Consider the following 22,445-nt stretch of genomic DNA (forward strand, 5'->3'; position numbering starts at 1 on the left):
GCCCCAATTCTGGTGACTCTGCTTTCTTCCTTCTCAATCAACTAGAAACACAAAAATATTCTGCTCTGCCTCAGGATTTCTTCTTTCTCACTCAACCTCTGCAATATTACTTTTTCCTTTCTTCTTTTATTGAATTACCTAGAAAGAAGGAGCCCTCTATTTGTCACAAGAGTCAGGAACAGAACTCAGTCCTTCCCTGCTCACCCCTTGCCTTCCCCAGGTCACGTACTGAAGCTGGCTCTTACAGGCCGGATAGCAGGCCTCCCTTCCCAACTTTACATTCAGTGGCATCATGTTGGTAGCTTGAAATTGGCCATGGCAGGAGTATTTACACCAAGGAAAATGTCAAAGCCTACAAATCAGTTTTTGTTTCTTTGATTTCCAGGGAGCCATTGTTAAACATGTGCCAGCACAACACTGCCTAAATTGAACCACAGATTCTGTTGCCTAGCCTATTAGGTTCAAATAGTTTCTGATGTATCATATATGGAGAGGCTTTAATTCCCAGTAATTCTGCTTGTCACAGATTTCCAAAGGTGCCATAAAGTTCATCTTTAGCTTATGTTCTCTGTACACAATTTAATAAGAATTGTGATCCTGCATTTGAATTTTAAAGAAATCCTTAGGTATTGCCATCTAAGAAAACCAACCAACCCACCAAACTACCAACCACACCTCTGATTTGCCATGCTTTTGTGCAGATGTTTCTATGCTTCACACAGAGATTTAGTAATGAAAGCAAGTCTTCCATTTCTCAAGAAATCAGCTTCCTTCCTCTGCCCTCTTCCAAGGGTTTGAGCACCTTAAAAAGAGGAAATGTGGCTACAAAGCCAGTTTCATCCTTGGTCATCAGACAGAAGTCCTGAAATAGGAAGAAGGCCTCAGGCAAATACACAGCATCTTGCTAGGAGAAGAATTCAGATTTTTAGTCCATAAGTAGCTAGTTCTTTCTCATCTATATGTCACAAATACCAGTTACCATCAAAGAAAGAGCAGGATGAAGTTACAATGCTTTCCTTTGCTGTGAAAAAGTTTTTTGTTTTTTTTTTTTGTTTGTTTTTTATCTTGGTGAAGTCCCAATAGTTCATTTTTGCTTTTGTTTCTCTTGCCTTTGGAGATGTGTCTAGCCAGAAGTTGCTGTGGCCGAGGTCAAAGAGGTTGTTGCCTGTGTTCTCCTCTAAGATTTTCATGGATTCCTTTCTCACATTTAGGTCTTTCATCCATTTGAGTCTATTTTTGTGTATGGTGTAAGAAAGTGGTCCAGTTTCATTCTTCTGCATGTGGCTTTCCAATCTTCCCAACACCATTTATTGAAGAGACTATCTTTTCTCCACTGGATATTCTTTCCTGCTTTGTCGAAGATTTAGCTGACCATAGATTTGAGGGTCCATTTCTGGGTTCTCCATTCTGTTCCATTGATCTATGTGTCTGTGTTTGTGCCAGTACCATACTGTCTTGAAGATTACAGCTTTGTAATAGAGCTTGAAGTCTGGAATTGTGATGCCTCCAGCTTTGGGTTTCTTATTCAACATTCCTTTGGTTATTCGGAGTCTTTTCTCGTTCCACACAAATTTTAGGATTATTTGTTTCATCTCTGTGAAAAATGCTGATGGTATTTTGACAGGGATTGCGCTGAAGGTGTAGATTGCTTTGGGTAGCAGGGGCATTTTAACCATATTTGTTCTTCCAATCCACGAACATGGAATGTTTTTTATTTCTTTGTGTCTTCTTCAATTTCCTTCATGAATGTTCTATAGTTTTCTGAGTACAGATCCTTTGCCTCTTTGGTTAGTTTATTCCTAGGTATCTTATAGAACTCCTCTTTCAGCTCTGTGGCATTTATACCATACAGTTTCATCACACAGTATCTCTACCAAATACAATTAAACTAATCTTTATTTCCACATGAAAAATTTGCAAAAATGAAACTGATTATACTTCATGTAAAATTAAGTACCAATGAAAACAATATTTGGATACTAAAATGTAAGACATTACATAAACACAAAGGCAGATAGATTTCATATCGCAAATATTTAGTTGTAATAGCAGTGAATATATTACTTGTCATAGAAACATTATCTAAATAATAATTAATGTTTGATTTCAGTTATAATTCTTAAATTACTGACTCACTAGAAACAATATTTGCCTCCCTGGCTTCCATCCCAATGAGCACCATGGGATGTGTCCTTGCTACTATACATTAAATGTACTGGACAGGTACACATCCAGGAGGGTTTTTATTCACCAATTTTTTTTTTGAGTGCCTACTATATACATAGGTTTTCCAGCATAATTCTAGATGCTGGTTCTCTTCTGCTTGCTCCCATTTTCTCAGAATAAGAAGCAAGTTCATCAACTGAGAGTGAGAATGAAGAAAGGGACATTGGAGAAATTAGAGAAAAGTTGTGAAACAGTCATCTATGGGATTCTGAAGAAAGGGATGGACCGGGAAAATGTAATATGATTACTGGGTAGCATTGAGTCCACTTGAGGCCAGCAGTTATGAATATAAAGTGTCATTTCTGTAGCCACATTCAGCTGTGAGGGTGCAGGAAGAGTAAGATTTACCCGAGATGAGGTTTTGCCAAATGAATATGAAGTGAGAAAGGGCAAATGAAAGAATGTGTGCCCGAAAGTGATTGCAATGGTTGGCCATGGAATTTAAGCTAGGAAGGAGGGAAGCGATGACATGATGAGGATGAGGATATGGTAGTAAGAGCAGTGGCTTGCTGGTCTTGTTGAAGTCAAGATACTAGAAGACAGAGCTAGAAAGGTAAAAGATGGAGTTAACATTAGGATATCTACTAAGTCCCATTTTTAAACCCAACTAAAGTTTACATTTTTTTCTGTATTCTCAGTGTCTAGCACAAGGTATGGTACATTATCTATACATTGAATAAAAATGCTGAATGAACAAAACTCTGATCCTATAATTAAGTAATACTAAGTATGTGAAGAAAAGCTACATTGATGGATAGCACATTCTCCATTCCCTGAACTAGATTCAACAGATACTCTTTGTTTTGATTTGATCTCCAAGGTTCCTTTGAGATTATAGTTTGACAAATATTAAACTAAGATCTGACAATCAGCAGAATGTGTGCACCTTAGAAAGCTAATACATTTAATGGCCAATGTACATCACATAGAAATGTAAAAAGAATTGAAATATTAATTAAAACAACTGTACAAAAAATACAGCCTTCCAAAGATGAGTTATTTAAGAATAAAAACAAAACTACTTTGAAAGATTTTGAATCAATAGTATTAAGTTCTCAAACATAGACACATTCATATTTATAAGCTGAGGAAAGCTTAGATAGTAATTAACGAAACACATATTTTAAAAGACTTTGTCATCTTTTCTAGGGAAAGCAGGCCTAACTTTTTGTCAAGCAACTTAAAATTTGTCCTCACCAGAAAAATCTCACGGTAGATGAAGATTAAAGCTATGACAATTTACCCTGGAATTCTACAGGGTGCCTACAAAACCTGAAAACATGGATGAGTAAGCATAATATTGTGAAGGGCATTGTCAATCCATAAAAAGGTAAATTAATATTACCTATTCTTTCAGACTTTACACTCCGTTGATGATTTCATAGGAGAGGTGTGATTTCTATATTCACTCAAGGACTAGATTTAGCTGCCAGATAATTTTTTTAAGTATAGTTTACACATTATGTTACATTAGTTGCAGGTGTACAACATAGTGATTCAACAAGTTTATACATTATGCTATGTTCACCACAAGTGTAGCTACCATCCCTTCCCATACACCACCACTACAGTATCATTAGCTATGATACTGGAAGCCTGTATCTCCCACTCCCCTTCACCTATTTTGCCCAAGCCCCCCACCCCCTTCCCCTCTAGTAACCATCAGTTTGTTCTCTGTTTTTATAGGTCTGATTCGGCTTTTTGCTTGTTTATTCATTTTCACTTATATATGAAATCATATGGTATTTGTCTTTCTCAGTCTGACTTATTTCACTTAGCATAATACCCTCTAGGTCCATCCATGTTGTCTCTAATAGCACAATCTCATCCTTTTTATGGCCATGTAATATTCCATTCATTATCCATTTGCTTATTGATAGACATGAGTTGCTTCTATATCTTGGCTATTATTTACAATACGCTGCAATAAACACAGGGGTGCATATATCTTTTCAAACTGATGTTTTTGTCTCTCTGGGTAAATACTCAATTGTGGAATTATTGGATCATATTGTATTTCTATTTTTAGTTTTTTTAAGAACCTCCATATTTTTTTCCACAGTGGCGGTACCAATTCAGATAGTTTTTGAATAAATAAAAGTGAAGAATAATGTTTATAACTCTAATTTCTTCACGTACTACTTTGGTGATATAAGGATCAATTTCTTCCTTTTCCTCTTACACAAAAGTTAATAAAGGGGACGTGTGAAACAATGGCAGAAACTTTTAGTTTCTTAAAATCCTGGGTATTTATAATCCTTGGAACAATACTGGAGCTCCACCAAAATCCACTGTGTCTTTCATCCATGGCCCGTAATATCTCAGAAAGATGGCAGTTTGCAGCATTTCTTGTATGTGACCATGTAAGTTCTCACCCATGGAAGGTGAGAAGCAGAGAGCCTAAGACTGTGAGTCTACCTCTTTCAGACCTAATTTCCGCTTCCCATTAACTGGAACGTCAGTGTGGTATTGACACAAGTTGTATTTTACAGATGACAAGACAGGCCCCAAGGGGACAGTGGAGCAATCACTGGAAGGGACCTATATCCCAGAGTAACTATGAGGAGCAGAGATTCTGTACTAAACTGAACTATCACTGTAAGGACTTAACATAAAAGAGAAATAAACTTTTGGTTCTTAAGCCACTGTATTGTTGGGTCTCTTTGATACAGTAGTTAACCTTTACCCTGACACATACAAATGCCAAGTCAAGTAGTGCCATCACACAGTTGTCAACTATATTAAAAATTCACAAATGGTAACTTTTCTGAATTAAATTCAACCTACCACCAACGAGGAAAGAGAATTCCCCTCTCTCTCAAAAAGAAGAAGAGTGACATCATGAAGTGTGCTGAGATCAGGGCTATGAAGTTTCACTGGGCTAACTAAGCTATCCCTAAGGTTTCTCTTGTTTTGGAATGGGTTTTAAAGCACCAGTAAGTGAAAACTGAATTTAAGAAAAAGAGATTTAAACTTGATGTGGAAGCTATGGCACAAGTTGGACCATAATACAATTATTAAAATGAGCAAAAAGTCTAAAATGTCATCGTCTAGAAAGTGAAACAATAATGTTTCTTCCATTGCAGAGTTTAATTTATTCATTATTTGTTTCACACAACTTGAAAGATACTCCTAAAAGGAGCTGTTGGTGTTTTAAAATGGCATTTTCCAGAATGAACACATATTTCATGTTTTCTATTCTAACTTTACCAGTGAAAAGCTGGAGGAATTTGTGGGAGAGAAACAATGCTTTCTTATTCGTGCAGGAAGTCAATTCCAACAAAAATAATTTGTCAGGGCTCCTCTGGTTGTTTGAGACAAAATTCAACACAAATCAGTTTAAACACAAAAGGGGCATTTTTTGTCTCAAAATTGAAAAGACGGAAATGGCACGGATGCTTGGCTCCAAGACTTTAGCTCCCCTTCTCTCATCTGCTTGTCTCTGCTTGTCTTTATTCACTCTTGCTACAGAGATTTCCTAACACAGAGAGGTATACTGCCTGGGAGAGCCCCGTGTTCCTACGCAGTAATCTTGAAGATGCAAGAGGCAAGCAGAACTCTCCTCTGCTGGCAACGACAGAAAAATCCCTGGCAGGGCTTTGATTGGCCTCACTTTGGTCCCCTGTGAATCCCTCGGCCAATCATGTGGGCAGGAGGTTGTGGACATTTGATTGGTCAGGCTTTAGTCACATGTGTATTCTTGGAGGAAGGGCTATAGAAAAGAAAGTTTCAGAGTTTTAAATATTTTTGTAACATCTTTTTCTTTGTAACTTGAAAAATAATACTGGGCTTGAAATATTTAAACAATACTCTTGCTGCTTCCTTCTCTAAATAATTAAGTTTTAATCCTAATTAACTGACTTCTTTTCTATACTGCTAACCATCCAATGACAATGGTACTGGGACTAATTAATTGCACTTCATTTCAAAAAATACTTTCCTACTAGGGGCTTTAGTTTATAGTTTGGTTATTCTATATTCCTGTGAGATTAGCAAACTTGGAAAGGAAATGAAATGGCTCAAGTTTTAAATATACATATACTGCATGAGATGTTATGTTAACTTGTGGATAAGGCCCTGGCTCACCTAAACTTGTCATTTATAAAATATTTACTGTATCAGGAAAGGTGTGCAGAAAGAGGGAAGACATAATCCCTGCTTGAAAGGTTTACATAATAACTCTGGAAGCCATTGCAATAGGGCATCTTGATTATTAAAACTGTAAACTGCTTCCTGGAGGGGCAAACAGAGGTAACTGGCTGCATGTTACAATCCACAGTTCAGTTTGGCATAGCATCTTGCACAAAAGTGTATCCCAAACCACTTTACAGAAGTGAAATTTCCATTCTCAAGCCAATATATGCTATACATTACAGAACAGCTGTGTGCAAACATTGCCTCATGGGGGGAAAAAACTCAAGGCATTAGGTCATGAGATGAAAATCCAAAGGAGAACTTAGGAGGCATGGACCAGTAGGGCAGAAAGGAGGGAGAAGAGGAAACGATAGGAAAGGAAACACATTAATTTGCAAGATTTAGAAATGAATCTGTGATAAGCTTAAGAGACATCACATACTTTTTCCCTGGAAAAAATTGAAAGTGAGGCAATCTTTTACACAATCCAAAGGAGTAACAGCAGAAGTTAAACAAAAAAATTATGAAGTGAAAGCTGACAAACTTTCACAGTAGTGGTATAATTATATAGGCTCGGTAATTTCAACTACTATGGGATAAAGGCAATAAAATGATATATTTTGAGGTAACCTGAATTATGGTAAACAATTACCTGAAAATGTTAGGGGATGAGATGTACTGTGAAAGCTAATTTCATAAGGATAAACACTATACATAAATTGTGCATTTTAAAGTAAACAGAATTTTATAAAATATGCTTACTACAGAGACAAACCAATTAGACTACATTCTTTCAGAATCTTGCCTAGCTTTAAGAAACCATAAAATGTCAATTTTTATTTGAGTCCTAGAAGTAGCAGCTAGTAGGGAATTGTATTTAACAAATGAAGACAGAGAGTTTGCTATACTTAAACTGGATTCCTAACATAAAATCCTGCTTTTAAACTAAATAAAAATTTTTATGTAGAAATGACTCTCAAGAAATTTTTTTATGATTTATATTTCATATCATTTAAATAGCATTGAAATATTTTTAAAAATTCAAATTCTCCATTTTGGATGTTCACTTGAAGCTTAAGTTTCTCTTTCGAGTATCATCCAGATAGCAAATTAGCCTTCCATACACCGTGTGCATCAAGAACATTATTCAAGTTCCATGAACTGCAAGATTATCCATTTAACAACAGGTTTACATAACTCATTATAAGTTACACACTTCTGTTAAGGGGATATACCCTGGAGTACTGGAGTTTTCCACATAAAAATATGATTAACTCTGGGGCACCTGGGTGGCACAGCGGTTAAGCATCTGCCTTCTGCTCAGGGCGTGATCCTGGAGTTCTGGGATCGAGCCCCATATCAGGTTCCTCCGCTATGAGCCTGCTTCTTCCTCTCCCACTCCCCCTGCTTGTGTTCCCTCTCTCGCTGGCTGTCTCTATCTCTGTCGAATAAATAAATAAAATCTTTTAAAAAAATATGATTAACTCTGTATCTTGTGCAAGCGATTCATGTTTGGCATCTGCTCATTTTAATTTGGCAGGTATTACATTTTACAAGACACATGTAACCCTGTGCATGAGAAATGAGGAAATCAAATCCATAATGTATTATTTCCCAAAATATCTGGAAATACTGGATACTCAGTTGGGTTGTAGATAAATTTGTATGTCTGGCCTTTAAAGGACATGGAAGATTACGTAGATGATCACTGATTTTGGCAGTGTAACAGGGGTTTAGTAATAACTGATATGTATGAAGATTTCCACTAAACTGGGTGTGATTAGGTTTTCCTTCCCCCCCCCCTTTTTTTTAAAGATTTTATTTATTTATTTGAGATAGAGAGACAGAGATAGCGACAGAGAGCAAGAATGGGGAGGAGAGGGAGAAGTAGGCTCCCTGCTGAGCGGGGAGCCCAATGTGGGACTCGATCCCAGGACTTAGCCACCAGGTGCCCCTTTCCTTTAACTTCTTAGATACATGGTATTTTTTTTTTTTAAGCCATGCTACCCGAAAAAAAAAAAATACCACTGTGTCATAGAAGGAAAATCAATCGACTTTTCAGGAATTTCCATACTATCTTATATCTTTTTTTATATATATCTTAAGAATGATGACAGAATAAAGGATCTTCCTCTGCATGTTCATCACCCCCATATGCTCACCTCAGAATGAAAATCAGAATAACAGAGTGGTTAACAGTGTTGGAGGCAGAGTCAGAATGATAATCTTGATTTAGCAATTTCCTTATCTGTGTGATGGGAGGTAAAAACCGTACTGACTTCAGCACTTAGCATGGTGCCTGACATATGACAAGCATGGGATAAACAGCGGCTACTCTTATTGCTGCTATTACTATTTGCAACTCTGAGATCTCTCAGATAACCCTGAGAAGTCTTCCAGAGACTATGGTGATGGGAGGTCCCAGCTGAACTGCTGAGGTCATCCTCCCCAGTTCAGCCTCATCTCAGAGTCCAGCCATCATGGTGATGGTGGCATAGTTGAGATAGCTGATGACTCTTCAGCCTGAGGACACTCTACTCTGTTGGCTGCTGTCTCAATTGTGCCTCTCTCTAAGGAGGGAAATGTCATGTAGTAGAAACACACACACACACACACACACACACACACTCCTCTGGAAATCTCAGTTTGAGTTCTGTATCAAGTTTCAAGATCACTTATTCCAGGGGTTCTTAACCTGTGGTTGAACTTTGGAAAGAGAAAGATATCCATGAATTCCTAGAAATGATATGCTAAATTTTTCTTTTTTAGTGTTCATTTTTATGGCAAGAGAAACCCATGACTTTCAACAATTTCTCCAAAGATTCTGTGTCCTTAAAATAATCAGGAACCACACTCATTGAGCTTCAATTTCTTTCTCTATAAAATGGGAATAAAAATAATGGTCCTACTGGCCTTACCGGGTTGTTCTGAGGACCCACTGAAATAGAGTGTGAAAGACTGTAAGTCATCACTATAGAAGCATTTGCTATTCCTAACCTTGCTGCCATTATTTTTTTTAAATCAGTTTGTGTGAACAGTTCTGATTACACAGTGTCATCCACAAGGAACTCAAAATCTTATATCTACTTTTTGAAAACCATGTCATAGCTTGCCCAAGCAGTAAGCATTGAAAAGAAGATTGAGGCACTACCTCCAGAAAATAGTCTACAGATGTGTTTGGTTTAGTTCACATACTGTTCTTTCAAAAATGAAATGGTTGTCAACATTTAGAAATCAGGAGTTTTCACTTAAAAAAAATCAGACTTTAGGTTACTTTAAAAACTGAAATATCTGGCATCCCTGAGTCACCTTTCTGGAAGACAACAATTAGCTGGAGCTAAGTACAGGGACATGTGTGCTTCCTGTACCCCCAAAGTGAATCTGGCCCTCCTGCTTCCCTCCTTGGCCACATAAGTGTCCCTAGCCTATAGATATGAAGTCTAAATCTTAACTGAGTATAATCAGTCTGCTTTGAAAATACATAAAATAAGATGTCACCTCCCCTCTTTCTTCTTGGAAAGTTCTTTCAAACTTCAAATATAGAATAGTTAGAATACACCTTCAGGCAATTAGGGAGAAAGTATCTATACTTTCCACATACATTGCTCTCTGTTAGCAAATTCTTACCCTTTGAAAGAACATCCTTTAACAGGAATACTGAAGGGCAAGACCCATGACGTGATTATAAGATCCAAGAAAGAGGCAAATGATGTGATTGGGGAAAGGCCGTAAGTTTACAATGGAAAGTCATGACTCTGACTCATAATTTGAGCTTGTACAAATCAATAAGTATGGAGAAATAAATGGACTGCTAACATATAATTTGGGAGAACTTGAAATGAATCATCAACTCAAAGAGCCTCTTAATTTTGACCTGAGAAAAAATGTCAGTTTTAAGGATAAGAAAATTGTGAAGTATAGGAAGTATAGGTGTTTGTTTCCCTTAAATTTCATAGGTTACAAGAGCTTTCATAAGGCTGACTTTTCTCTGGAACTTATGAAGAGGAAGAGCTACTATGAAAATTAAAAATGCATGGTGAATCAACAGATGAATGGATAAAAAAGATGTGATATATATATATATATCAAAATATTAATCAGACATCAAAAAGAATAAAATCTTGCCATTGGCAATGACATGGATGGAACTAGAGGGTATAATGCTAATCGAAATAAGTCAGTCAGAGAAAGACAAATACCATATGATTTCACTCATATGTGGAATTTAAGAAACAAAACAGATGAACACAGGGGAAGGGAAGGAAAAATAAGATAAAAACGGGGAGACAAATCATAAGAGACTCTTAATTGTAGGAAACAAACTGAGGGCTGCTCGAGGGGAGGTGGGTGGGGAGATGGGGTAATTGGGTGATGGGCATTAAGGATGGCACTTGATGTGATGAGCACTGGGTGTTATATGCAACTGATGACTCACTAAATTCTACCCTGGAAACTAATAATACAGTATATGTTAACTAAATCGAATTTAAATAAAAAATAAAAAAAAATGCATGGTGAAAAATTAAGGACTGGGAAATTCTTGATGTTCTCCTTTAAAAAAAAAAAGATTTATGCATTTATTTATTTGAGAGAGAGAGAAAGAGAGTGAGGGAGCATAAGCAGGGGGAATAGCAGACTCCCTGCTGAGCAGGGAGCTGGACGCGGGACTCGATTCCAGGACCCTGAGATCATGACCTGAGCCGAAGGCAGACACTTAACTGACTGAGGCACCCAGGCACCCCTTGATGTTCTCTTTTTTATTTATTTTTATTTATTTATTTATTTATTTTTTTAAAGATTTTATTTATTTATTTGACAGAGATAGAGACAGCCAGCGAGAGAGGGAACACAAGCAGGGGGAGTGGGAGAGGAAGAAGCAGGCTCATAGCGGAGGAGCCTGATGTGGGGCTCGATCCCATAACGCCGGGATCACGCCCTGAGCCGAAGGCAGACGCTTAACCGCTGTGCCACCCAGGCGCCCCGATGTTCTCTTTTTTAAATAAAATCTTCTGTTATGTTATTAAGGGCCCCCAAATAATGAATAGGCTGCTACGGATTACAATAAAGAAGAAAAAAAATAATACCCAGAAACCCACTTAGAAATGATTAGAATGGACTGCCTTTCAAAACTGTTCTTAGACTCTGGTCCAAGATTATTTGCTCTAAGGAATGCTCCATTTTTTTAAAATGTTGATACTGACATTAGAATTTTGGTTTAAAGAACTCTGCATCAGCTACATAGACCTGTGAAAGATTTCAGTAAGATTTATACAGTCATTACCAAACTAAAGTTTATGCTGGATCATGCACTATCGTAAATGTTTCGGCCAAAGCGATGTGGTGTAACAGAGGCTGTCCATTCGAGTAGTATGGCCTGTAGGAAGTTTTTCTAAACCTAATTGCAGGGCCATTTGGGGTAGAGCAAGGCTGCACTGTAAATCTGCCATTCTTAGAGGGCCAACTTTCTCAATGCATATTGAACCAATATTCTCACTATGAAACCGTGTAAGCTAGATTCTGTGCCACTATAGTAAAATGCTCCTCAATAAACTTGTTCTCACAAAAAGCTTGCCCACTCATGCGTCCCAAAGCTGTTGTAATCTTCATTGTCGAGGCTGATCTAATAGCAGGGACATTATTCTATTTCTTGACATGTTTAAAGTTCTCTAATGAATAAAGCTAACAGCTATGGCTGCTTCAACTGTCACTTGATTACCCCGAAGGGATTTTCTTTTCTTTTTCCTTCTTCTTTTTTTTTTCCTTTTTGTCTTTAAAACTGGCCTCCTAGTTTGTTTTTAACTATCTTGTGCACAGAGGTCTGAAGGGGGAAGCAGATCAAAGATCAGCTCGCAACATAAAAAGCAGCTGTAGTTAATTAAAGGCAAATGAAGGACATCTGACCAGATTCTTTATGAGCCGCCTTGTCACACATTCAACAGTCTATAATCTCTGTGACCTTGTCCCTTGGTCCTGAACTGTCGCTAAAACCTGAGAAATGGATATGTCTTGAATTATATATGAATTAAAAAAATGGGAGGAATGTTCAGGGTGTGACTTAGGAAGGAGTAAGTGATGTGGAAGAAGAACACACAGAAGTGGAGTCTCGTGGGGTGGGGAGAAGTCACCTGGAGTTTCCATTGTAAAGCAGTGAGTCTTTTCCCACACTGGCAATTAAGTGGTTTGTTATAAAGAGATAGAGGCAGATGATCAGATTGTAAAAGGTAACATTTGATTGTAAGAGGTCAAATGCAATACTTATTCTACTATGATTTGAGAGAGAATGAGCTAAGACTAATTCTACAGTGTCCACTATTAGACTTCTTAAAAATTTGTAATTGTTCCTATTTTTTTTTAAAGATTTTATTTATTTATTTATTCGACAGAGATAGAGACAGCCAGCGAGAGAGGGAACACAAGCAGGGGGAGTGGGAGAGGAAGAAGCAGGCCCATAGCAGAGGAGCCTGATGTGGGGCTCGATCCCATAACGCCGGGATCACGCCCTGAGCCGAAGGCAGACGCTTGACCGCTGTGCCACCCAGGTGCCCCGATTGTTCCTATTTTTAAAAAGTTATTCAAATCTAAATAATTCAAGTAAAACAATTCACGAGTTTTTCTAATTTTGAAAGCAATACATGTTCATTCTAAATCCTTGAAAAGTCCCAGAGACATCTAAGAAAAAAAAAATTCCCCCGAAACCCAGCCTCCAAGAGAATCCTGTTAAGATTTATATTTAAAACAAAAGAAAAATATTTGAGTACATACTACCAAAAAATCTGTGAAGTTGCACTGTGCCTGTTTGTAGATGGCTAACACGCCTATAAAGCATGGATGATGGAATGGGAGGTGTGGGTTCTGGCAAGTCAACAACCTCTATCAGCCCCAGGGAAATGGCTGTCGGGGCCTGCACTGGCCCAAATGCATCGTCAGCACAGATAAAAGAAAGGCCACTGCATCCTCTATAGACCCCAGAGTGATGGGACAGCTCCTGATTCTGCCTGTTTGCTAACTTGCTATAGGCCTAGAATGGCATGCGACATGCCCTAACTTCCACTTTCTCTTGACTGAAGGTTGGGGATTATAGGAAAAATGCCTACTTTACAGGACCGTGTAAGGAAATATCTCTAGGAATGCTCTGGAAATTGCAAAATGTTATTTATTAACCATTATTAGCAGTAATTGAGGTATTGTGGAAAACATTAAAAATGATTAAGAATCATGGCATCTGGGTGGCTTACTTGGTTGGGTATCTGACTCTTGATTTCAGCACAGGTCATGATCTCAGGGTCGTGAGATCTAGTCCAGCATCCGCTTTGTGTTCAGCATAGAGTCTGCTTGGGATCTCTTTCTCTCTCTCCCTTTGCCCTTCCCCCGCTTGCACTCTCTCTCTCCAAGTAAATAAATACAAAAGTAAAATCTTTTAAAAAAATGATTAAGAATCTACCTTTAAGGAGTTTTTATCATGTACTTGGAGATACAATACATAAACAAAAAAATGTTAATTAAAATTTGAAAATAGGTTCAACTTTACAATGCAAGCAATGTACCAGGTAACCATCAGGTTAACTGTCAACGTCTAGGAAGGAATGATACAGTAGACTATAGGTTTTTGATTTATTTGTTTCTAAACAAACATATCAGAAGTAACGAATACAAGTGAGTGCTATCCTTTTCAAGATTGTCACCTTCATTGTCTACAAACCTTAAAAAGGTATTGCCATGGTTTAAAACATTTTTGAACTGTATGAGAGTCCCTTGAAGCTGTGGTATATAATTTTTAAAAAAACCAAAAGTTGTAATTTTGAAGATAGATTCAGTTTCTGGAAAGAACTGAGTACCAGGTGGAACCAAGAATGGTAAGTACAGAGGCTGATACCAAAAGAAATCTGGCCACATGAAATGAAATTAATCATTTTATATAAGACAAATTATTTCTGAAGAGAATTCCAAGATTGGGTATCCAAAAAATATTTCAATTAAGGCAATGCCTTGAAACAAGCTACTAGTTAAAAGAGTGATATTCAACTGAGTGAATAAATTCCTATTTATTCTTCATTTAAAAAAGTACTGGTTACTTTATATTCAACTTCAGAAGAGAGAGATATGAGAATGCTTTGCAGTCTAATTGGATTTGATTTGTTACTGAAGGATAGACAAGATACGGTTGGGAGAGTGAATTTTAGGGAAGTAGAATGATATGTAAAAAATGATGCCGGGGTGCCTGGGTGGCATAGTCGGTTAAGCGTCTGACTCTTGATTTTAGCTCAGGTCATGATCTCAGGGTCGGAAGGCTGAGTCCTATGTCCGGCTCTGCACTCAGCATGAAGTCTGCTTGAATTTTTCTCTCCCTCTGGCCCTTCTGCTTCTCTCTCTCTCACTCTCTTTCTCAAATAAATTTAAAAAAAAATGATGCGGGGACACAGAGAACTTTTAGGGCAGTGAAAATATTCCTTATGATACTATATAGATGGATACATGTCATTATACATCTGTTATAACTCATAGAATGTACGTCACCAAGAGTGAACCCTAATATACACTATGGACTTTGGGTGATAATGATGCATCAATGTAGGTTCATCAATTGTAACAAATGCACTGTTCTGGTGGGGTATCTTGATAATGGGAGGTGTTGTGTGTGTGTAGGGGCATAAGGTATAAAGGAACCTTTTCTTCCTTTATACTCTAAAAAATAAAGTCTATTAAAAAATGATGGTGGGAAAGCACAAGGCACTGATGGGAGGAAAGAAGATTTAGGAAGCATTCAGACAAAGAATAAAAAAGAGTATAAATGAGAGAAGGCAAAGTTGCTGGAAATTAAAGGAGTTCAGCACAGTACTGTCCAACAATCATGGAAATATTTTATAATCTGTGCTATGCAGTATGGTAGCCGCTAGTCTCATTTGGCTACTGAGCACATGAAATGTGGCTACTATGGCCGAAAAAATGATTATTTTGTTTTTACTTACTTTCAATTAAATTAAATCCAAATAGCTATATGTAGATAGCAGATACCATTCTGGATAGTGCAGGATAGAGCATGGAGTGGGGATCCTGTGAGACAGGGATGGAGAATTACATAGGATATAGCTAGACACTGGAGGAACTTCAGCTATGTTAAGGAGCATTAAATTTATCCCAAGCAACATGAGAAGTCAATGAAAAGATTTAAGAGGAGAATAACTAACATAATCAATTTATTTGCTTTTTGGCATTAAGCTACAATGAAAAGGATGGATTAGGGTTAGGATGATGGTTTCCTTAGAGGCAGTGGTGACAGGGAAAAGGCTATTGGATAATCCAGGCAACAGATCCCATGACCCAAAAGGATAGAAATAAAGGAACCTGAGGGACATTTGGGAAGTGAAGAAAAGGATGGATTGGATGTTAGGAATAAAGGAGGGAGAGGGAGAGATAGATGAGGCCTGAGGATGATGGACGGTGGTACCATGCACTGAAGAACAGGTCTGAGGAGATGACCAGTCCAGTCAGAGACACGTTGAATGTGAGAGGCCTGCCAGGTGTTCAAATGGGATGATACACATCTGTGAGCTACGCACATGAGGATGGTCCCTGCTACGGGAGGGGGTGACACCGTCCAGGCTGAGTCTGAAAGTGAGAAGGACTAGGACAAAAACCCCAAAGAATACCAATACCCTGACATGATTCTTTTGCTTTTAAGTCTGTTTTATATTCATGTGAGCGTGGGGTTTTTATTTAAAAGACAATATTGTCTTTTAAATAAAAACCCCACGCTCACAGTCTCAGCACCCCATGGCACTCCACAGTATTTGGTAATCTCTCCCCACCCCACGCCCATTTTTAGGACACATTGACACATGAGAAATGTTATTTCAAATTTAGGTTTTTTCATTCAGGGCACAATTTCAGATACAACAAAGTGAACTCTCATGCAAACAAGAAAAATTACTGGTAAGAGACTATATTAGTTAAACACGTTTAAAAGAAGTTAAGAACACAGTCATCAAAAAAAAAAAAAACCCCACAAGTGTTTCTCTCTTCTATAAATTGATTATTAAACAAATGTCCAGTGCCCTTACTACATCAAATAAACTACTAACAATCATATCACAAAATGAGGGAATATACCGATTTTTTTTAAGTGGGAGCATAAAACTAAGTGAAATACAAATGATGATGATACCATTCCAGTTTGCTTTATCAACAGTTTTTACTATGCAAATCAGAGCCTTAATGGAGGGTGCCATTGCTCCTACTTGTGATCCAGAACTTGGGATCATGCATGGCAAAGGTATGCAAGTACCAGTCTCAATTCTTCAGGTGTATCGGACTGTCAAATGCTCTTATTTGAGGAAGCACAGCTAATAGATTAACTGAGAAATTACTTACTGCACTTTAAATAATCATAAACACCAGCAGGCAATGCAAGTATAAGTCGAGATACCACAGAGTCATTCTTCTTTCCAGAACCCAATAGATGTTGCCCCATAAATACATTATGATAGACCCTGTACTGGGTCATTCTTTCATTTAACAGCCTCTTATTAAGCATTTACTAATTATCAAAATAGAGTTTTCAGCTTCCTGCTGACTTTACAGGTATGAAAAAGAAGGTCTCAAAGTGCTGGGAGATGAGATATGGTGGGGGTAATGACGGGATCTCATCTGTGTTTTCAGAGAGAGAACACTGGCAGCAGAACTACAATGCAGAGACCAAATTCATGAGCCCAGTTGTGGATGAGAACAGATTAGTGCATAAAATTGGGAAGTGGTGCTGGGGATGGAGAGAGAGGGATTAAAGATATTTAGAAGTCGACTGGGAATTGAGAAATAATCTGGAGATTATTTCCTGAGGGGAATTGAGTAGATATTTTTGAGCCCAGGAGGTACCTCTGAAAATATTATTTCTTAGCCTCTTTTTGTGGTACTCTCCTAAAAGTATCTTGGAAGTGTCAAAAACTCATTAGTGGCTTATTTTGGAATTATAGTCATTTCTTTACTGAACAGCCCTGTCAAGTAGTTAATGATCTGTAAAACTCTGAACTGGGAAGAGCTCTTTAAATTAAATCAAAGATCCTTAAATCAAAGATCCTTTGATAATATTTTGTAAATCCTGATTTACTTTTCTAAATGAATCATACCTATCTTTCAGTGTGTGTTTTCTAGTCCCTGAACTGTGAGGAAAATTTTATTAGTTTTCAATATGATCAAAGGGAAACCAAACTCAACCTGTTAAAAGTCAACATACTGTACTACACTACAGATTGTAAAAGCTCTAGTGAAACTAAATCAGCAGCTGTCATGAAGCTCTACTCTATTCCTAAAATGATATTTCTTCTATTACTATTATTGCTTCTACTAATAATAATTCCTTACTCTTACTCTTACTGTAACTATTACTATCATCACCACTACTATTAAAACTGGCTCACTTTATTAACTGCTTTTATGTATCAGAAACTGTCGCACATTTTATGTGTATTAATTCATCAACTGCTTGCTGACAATCATATTCACAACAGCCACATATTCCCTACTTTATTAATGAGAAGACTGAGGCACAGGGAGGAGAAATCACTTGCCTAAGCTCCCACAACTATTAAGAAGCAGAGTTGGGATCCAACCCAGCTGCAGGGTGTTACTTTGGTGGTCACCAGTAAACCCCACCTCCCACTATTCCTGTCCTGGTGGAATGTCCTGTCACATTGACTCCAAGCGTGGCCACGTGACTTATTTTGGACAATGAGACATTAGCACGTGTTATGTAAGCAGAGGTTTGATAAGTCACTTCCACATTGGTGTTTGCTATTTCGTATTTTTGGGATCCAGCTGCCATGTGCTAAAAAGCCTAGCCACATGGAGAGGCTACTTGAAGGAGAACTGAGGCCCTCCAGTCTCAGCCAGGAGCCTGCACCAAAAGCTAGCCACGTGAGGGAGTCATCTCTGCCATTGCAGTCCCAGCCGCCATCTGACTAACTGCTTGAAAGACTCCAATCAAAGGCAGCAGAAGAACTGCCCATGTGAGCCCAAGCAACCCACAGAATCGTGAGAGATGAGAAAAAAGTCTGTTGTTTGGGGCGCCTGTGTGGCTCAGTTGGTTAAGTGTCTGCCTTCAGCTCGGGTCATGATCCCAGGGTTCTGGGATTGAGCCCTGTGTCAGGTTCCCTGCTCAGTGGGGAGCCTGCTTCTCCCTCTCCCTCTGCCCCTGCTTGTACCCTCTCTCACTCTATCACAAACAAATAAATAAAATCTTTTTAAAAAGTTTGTTGTTTTAAGCTACTAAATTTTGAGGTGACTTGTTATACGGTAGTGAAAAAAAACCCAACAAAACAAAACCCAATCTGTTTATGCTCTTAACCACTTTGCTATCCTGAGCTAAAGTTACCTTTCTAAACAATCATTATATATAGAGATAGATACAGATTTACGTCTATATCTATATCTATATTCTATTGAGTATTTCTTTGCCATGTGCTTATTATAGCTTCTCATGATTTTAAAATCTGTGTGGTATACCGCATTACTTATTATTATAAATTTCTACCTTAAATCCAAAATATATCCTGGGAATTAAAAACTAACAAACTACTTATCCATTGCCAAGAAAGTTCAGTTTTACCACAAGAACCAATTTGTAGAAAGAATTAGACCTATTTCACTAACTCTGCTAAGGGTTTGTAACAGCAGTGTTCACTCACTTATTCAGTCATTCAACAAATAGTTAACATTTATTGCACAAATACTATGTGCCAGTAACCACGCTAAGCAGTCTACATATATTTGCTCCTCACAACTGCAAGGTTGTACGAGGGATGGGAATGTGCCAGAAACCATGCCAGAGGTCACAGCTGGTAAGCAGCAGAGCCTGGCCAGGCTCAAGTTCATCTAACTTGAGTCTAAGCTCTTCCCCCACATTCTGCTGCACTTGGTGTCATAATACAAGCAGCAGGCGCTAATCAAATCCTAGTGGATTATGGAAGTTAAGGCCCTAGAATCTGACTGAAGGCATTACTGAATGAATGTATAGTCTCATTAAAAAGGCATTCAAAAATGCCTATTTCTAGATTCAATTTGAATTGATACAGTCTACAATTTAAGATAAATCTATAGATTATTTTTAATTTAATATATAAACACAGATTAATGTTTAATGCATAAAATTCTCTTTTGTGGGTAAAAGTTTGCCTACACGTTAAGTTGCAAAGATTTTAAGCCTCTGCTTGGCTGAAGTTAATGCTTAAATTGTTAGCTCAATCCTCTCCTTAGGCAGGAGTCCCCCTCAGACTACCCTAGTCAAGTTGGGTGCACATGGTAATTCTCAGGTAATGTATCGCAGTGAATTCTAATGTTCTATTCACCAAGCTATCTCCTAATTCTCTTCTACCCACACTGGATTGTGCAGACTTTCAGAACAAGAACTATTTTAAAAAAAAATCTATGTTGTCATATAGCATCTTTGGGGAAAGAATAAATCCCTGCAGTATTTTTCTTTCCTCTCCCCAGCAGCCACCCATGGGTGAGAAAATCCATTCTTCTGATTGAGAAATAATAGTAATAATGTAACTTTAAGTAATAATGTCATTTTAAGTAATAATGAAACTTTAAGTTTTTGTTCTTTTAAGTCACTTTTTCCCTTTCCATTTCAAAAAACGTTTGACTTATATGGTATGGGTTTAAGGACCAGAAAATGATATAAAAAGAAAGAGAAATTCCTAACACAAAAGCTGCTCTATAAGCCTCTACGTTATTTAGATAGTTGACATCCAAAACATATCTTGGGAAGAATAAACACCTCACAGCTAGAAGTAGCGATGTCTGAACTGAAGGATAAGATGAGTCGTTTGAGTAGATGTGTATAATTCTCCACTATTAATGGTAAAATAGGGGCTAAGACATCGGAGAGCTTAACAGCAAATGTTAAGTATTAATTATCTTATATACTAAATTAAGTATTTAAACATGAATGGAAAGATAGGCCAGAATATTCTGAATTATCATAATAAAGGAAAGCCGGAGGGGTATTCGAAGAAGGACCAACAGACTCCAAGAAATATTAGGCTATTACAACATATGATTATGCAGAATACTGCTAAGTCATGTAATAAGAAGTCACAGTCATATGGGACAGTTGTAGTTATATAAGGATTTCCTTTAATAAGCAACTTTTCCAAGGCAGATCTTCTACCTAAATGCTAAATACTAAATACATCGACATTGGCAGAAGGTGAACAAGAACAAATGAATGTAAACTTTCTGAAAATCAGAAAGACTTTGAGGAAAACTTCCAGCTTACAATAAAGACGTGTTTAATTTGCCTCCAGATTCCCTTATACTTGACTGGTTTTAATCACCATGACGAAAATTAATAAATGATTTGTCAGTGTTTAGGAGACAGCATAGTCTCCATCTGGTATATTCGAGGCTTGTGAAAACATTTTCCAGTACTACCCAGTGACAGAAAACATTGGTAAGGTAAGCTCTTACAGCTGAAATGCAGCAGTTGATTGCCAATGGAAGCTACAGAAAAGGATGATTAATATAAACAGGCTTTTGCCTGTGCTTCATAGCAACATTACATAAAGCAGTGCTATTTCAGGAGACTTTTAGATTTTAATTTCCAAGAGTCCATAGGGTAATGGATTTTTTTCTTCATCTTGTTTGATCTTTGATATTTAAGACCAACTTCTGTGTTTTGTTTATTTTTTCTTTGCATTGGAAAAAGAACATAAATTGAGTGACAACACATAATCAGGGCTAATTGGTATTTTTCAGAGAAAAAAAAAAGAAAACACCTTTTATGATGAGCCAAATGCAAACATTTTACAAATAGGGTATCTTGCACCAAATAATCATGTCAGGAAAAAAAAAAAGGTTATGTTGCATGCATGGAAGTATTTGTTAGTTTCAAATTTAATCACAGCAAGTGGTTTTCATTTATATTTCCCTAAAATTTGGCTATTACACAAAGCAAGTACTTTAAAGGACTAAATGATTGTCTTCTCCCTGAAGGAAAGAAACTGAAAGTTGATTTCAAACTGAAAGGAATAATAGAGACAAAACATTTTAAATAAAAATAAATAAAGGGGGTAGGTAAACCATCCAGTGGCCAGCTTGTTTAATATAAGATGATTTAGTTTCTCTTTTTTAAAAAAAACTTACTATTTTTTCACCCTAAAAATGATCAGAATGATGCAAGCTAACTATTCCTCCTTAATATATTATCAAATATGTAGGGGTCTCCTTGCTGCCCTGTTGGTAAGGTCTGTGTTGCCGAAACAGGTGATGACAGCAGTACTATTTTGTGTTATTTTAGCCGTCACTAGCCTTCCTAGTATTTTTCACCACTCCCACTTGCTGGCAGTATATCATGGCACAGTTTCAACAGAATTCTACTATGAGCTGTGAGCTAACTGGGAAATGTCAACATGTAAAGCCGTGTCTAGAATTAACCTGTCTTTAACAAGGGCAAACTCCCACACTCTCTTCTCTCTCAAAACTTAATTACAGCAGAAGTACAGCAAAAAGGGGTGGAGACGGTTGGATGAGAAGATGCTAGAGACAATTCTATAACCAAAAGATAAGATAAATCACGCAAAATTCACCATGAACATTTTGCTATGGAACTAGAAAATAATACTGTTCATCTTGTCAGAGAACAAACTCTTCTAATTAAGAACCACATGGCCATCTAGTAAGACTCTCTAACCCTCCAAAGTGAAAGGATCATGCCCTTCAGCTTATTGTAATGCATGCCTTGTCCCTTCTTCTGTGGAACATCTGACTTTAATTGAACAGTTATTGAGATTCCTGCTGTGACATCCTAGAAGTATCATCACACTTTTAGGCATCAGCCTTGGCTGTGATCTGCCCCTTATCCCCTTTAATGACAAGAGGTCAACATTCTACCTCAAACCAAGTTACACACTATATGATGGCTTCTCTTAGCACTGTCCCATGCCTGTTGACCTTGAAAAATGTCTAGTAACCACCAGACAAATCAGCAAAACCCCTGAAGGTCACGGCCCCTGTGTAACTTAATCAGCATCTCTAAATAATTTGTCAGAGTCAAGTTGAGAGTCACACACTCAAAAGACATTACTGCCTGC

At 37.6% G+C, this 22,445-nt stretch overlaps 1 protein-coding gene across 4 annotated transcripts in view; it reads right to left on the reverse strand.

Moving 5' to 3' along the window:
* The window catches only part of SLC25A21 (solute carrier family 25 member 21), a 472,035-nt gene that overhangs the window by 195,944 nt on the left and 253,646 nt on the right, over positions 1-22,445 (reverse strand). The gene's annotated exons all lie outside the window — the stretch shown is intronic.

The sequence above is a fragment of the Ursus americanus genome, chromosome 35 (assembly GCF_024610735.1).
Source record: "Ursus americanus isolate L20-20 chromosome 35, mUrsAme1.1.p, whole genome shotgun sequence".
Classification (NCBI taxonomy): domain Eukaryota; kingdom Metazoa; phylum Chordata; class Mammalia; order Carnivora; family Ursidae; genus Ursus; species Ursus americanus.